Below are 3,386 nucleotides of genomic sequence, written 5' to 3' on the forward strand. Positions count from 1 at the left end.
TCCGGGAACCCACGCTCTAGGAAACGTCATAGAAGGTGGGAAGGCCCTTGATGAGACGAGTACAACCCCTGGAGGGGCCGGACTAGTGCACGGACCTGACGAGGTCTGGTGGGAGATTGGGCGTGGCATGCAAATTAGGGCACGCCCACTCCCTCCGAGGCGCTACGGCAGAGGTGGGGTTGTTCGCTGAGGCGAATTGTTCGCCTTTGGCTCGTGTGAGGTTTTCCCTGTTCCCCCCCCCCCTTCTTCAGGAGTTCGTGCGTGTGTTATTATATACCATGTACAATCAAGTCGCCTTCGACTTGAGTCATTTTGGGGCTTCCCCTTTTTCTAGTATAGTTCACTTTTCCAGAGAGCCTTGTCTTCTCACGATGTGACTGAAGTATGATAGCCTTAATCTTGTCATTTTAGCTTCTAGGGAGAATTCAGGCTTGATTTGATCCAGAACCCACTTATTTGTCTTTTTGGCTGCTCCAACACCACATTTCAAATGAATCAATTTTCTTCCTGCTAGCTTTCTCATTGTCCTACTTTCCCATCTATATAGAGTAACAGGGAATACTATAGTGTGAATTGTTTCGCTCTTGGTCCCCAACACTTCCTTATCTTTAAGGATCTTTTCCAGTTCTTTCACAACTGCCCTTGCAAGTCTCAATCTTCTTCTGGTTTCTTGGTTTCAGTCTCCTTTTTGGTTGATGTTTGAGCCAAGGAATAAGAAATCTTTAACAATTTCACTGTCTTCATTGTCAGCCTCAAAACTGTGTAATTCCTCAGTAGTCATTACTTTGATGTTCACCTGTAATCCTGCGCTCCAGTTGCTGAAAAGCTGCATTAGAGTTCTGATACTATTTCTGTCACCTGTTGTTTCTCATCTGTCTTCAGCAATTTTAAGAGTTTCATCAGTCGTATATCGGGGTTTCTCCTTTCTCTTGGCTACAGGAATAGTCTGCACATTCTTCCTTGATAGCATCTCTGGTTTCAGCCCAGTTCACAATCAATTTAGTAATACAAATTTGTTCTTTACATGGTCTAAATTGTGGTATGTAGTATTTTGTGTTTTTAATGGTAATAATGGTTGAATTGTGCAATATGTTTTAAGCCTTGTTGTGATCCACCCTGAGCCCGCTGGTGTGGGGAGGGCGGAGGATAAATTGAATAAATTAAATTAAATTACATTTAAATTCTTCAGGAATTTTATTTAGATTATATTTTGGCAGTGTGATTCTTTTAGTGTTTCTCTTCAGCTTTATTCTAATTTTTGATGTTAACAAGAGTTTGTTATAGATTGGTAATAATATGAAGAAAATCAATTTGAACCTTTAAGGCTAAGAAGTTTTTTGTAGAATGTCATCTATGTCACCCAATTATTAGACAGAAGAATTGTAACTTCAAATTTGGACGTTACCGAAGATATCTACGTGTACCAATCTTAAAGAAAATATCTATAAGATGATGTACAGATGGTATTTAACGCCAAAGAAGATAGCAAATGGGAATAATCAAATGTCAGATAACTGCTGGAAATGTAAGAAACATGAAGGATCGTTTTATCACATGTGGTGGACTTGCAAAATGGCAAAGCAGTTCTGGGGGAATATTATAGAAGCTATGTCAGAAATTTTACAAAGGCAAGTAAGTAAAAACCCAGAATTGCTATTGCTAAATTTGGATTTAGAAAGGGTTCCCGTACAAGACAGAACACTAGTATTTTATATGACAACGGCGGCAAGGATTTTATATGCTCAGCTCTGGAAGATGCAAGAAATAGCATCCATAGAAAATTGGATACAAAAATTGCTGTACATGGCAGAAATGGACAAACTAACGAGGAAGCTAAGAGAACAGAATTCAGAAGAATTTTTTAATGACGGGAAAATTGAAACAGTATTTAGAGAAGAAATGGGACGTGAAGGGGGAGTTATGGGGGCTAGATAATTATTAACTGAATAACTAGAGAGGAGATGTTGATCTTTACAAGAAATATAGATAAGTTAGAAATGTAATTTATGGTTTAGAAATGTATTTTAATATGGAAAGCATTTAAAGAAGGTAATTAAGGCTTTAAGAATTAATTATAGAAGTTAAATAGAGAGATGTAGAGGTGGACAGTGGGTTGGAAAACTGTTGGAAGTCTAAGATAAGGGGGGGAGAAAGGGCGGGGGAATAAGAAAATGGAGATTAATGGAAAATCTGGTTTTTTTCCTGTCTTTTATTACTCACCCAATAAAATTTTTTTAAAAAATTTGGACGTTACCCATGCCTGAGACTGGCACTCCTTTACCTTCTGTCCTTTTTATGTGGCCAATCTTTTATTACCTGTGTTGCTACCAAAACCATTCCCATACAAATATTTATCCAGAATTGTAAAAATAAAGTGTTTTAAAATTATATATCTAGTTATCATATTTTTATCCCATGCTTCCTCCAAGGAGCTCAAGGCAACATACTTGGGTCTCCCCCCTCCCCATTTTATCAAAACAACCCTGTGAGCTAGGTTAGTCTGAGAGAATTGCTGGCCTGAGATCACCAACACTACAATCCTAAGAAGAGTTACTCCAGTCTAAGATCATTGAAAGCAATGGCTTAAATTGGAGTAACTCTTCTTAGGATTACACTGCCAGTGAGTTCCATGCTTAGTGGGGACGTTTATAGCCCAGCACTTTTTAGCTACTACACCCTTGAAAAGTTCAAAAATAAAGAATACACTATGTGTATTAAAATGTGTTACATGCAGCAGAGCATTCACAGTTCTTTATTAACATACGTTCTCCTAATGTATTAAATTGCAGTAGCTTTTGTAGTTATGGTGTATATCTTCTTTTTCACTCATTTTTCTGAAATAAATAAGAAACAGCTTCTTAAAATAAGAAATAGGTGAGCCCAACTACAATACAGTTATTACTACATTAACATTATTGTGGTAGAAAGTGCTGTCAAGTTATAACTGACTTATGGTGGCCCCTGCTGGGGTTGTCAACGCAAGAGACTAACAGAGGTGGTTTGCCATTGCCTACCTCTGCATAGCAACCTTGGTCTTCTCTGGAGATCTCCCATCCAATTACTAACCAAATCTGACTCTGCTTAGCTTCTGAAATCTGGCCTGCCTGGACTATCCACGTCAGGGCTTAACATTATTAGCTATTTATTATTTTTCTTGCCATATTTGAAGTTGATGTACAATAGTTTTCTTGTTTTCCTGCCATACTCTGAAGTTGTGAGGAAGACCATATTTTTATAGCCTAATCTAAATGTGTTCACTTAGAAATACTTAGCTCAATAGCTGCAATCCTAAACATGCTTATTAGAATGTAAGTTCCACTGCATTGTTTTCAGTATGATGTAGTGGTTAGAGTATTGGACTAGGACAGGGGTGGCCAAACTTGCTT

The sequence above is a fragment of the Eublepharis macularius genome, chromosome 4 (genome assembly GCF_028583425.1).
Source record: "Eublepharis macularius isolate TG4126 chromosome 4, MPM_Emac_v1.0, whole genome shotgun sequence".
In the NCBI taxonomy this organism is placed as follows: Eukaryota; Metazoa; Chordata; class Lepidosauria; order Squamata; family Eublepharidae; genus Eublepharis; species Eublepharis macularius.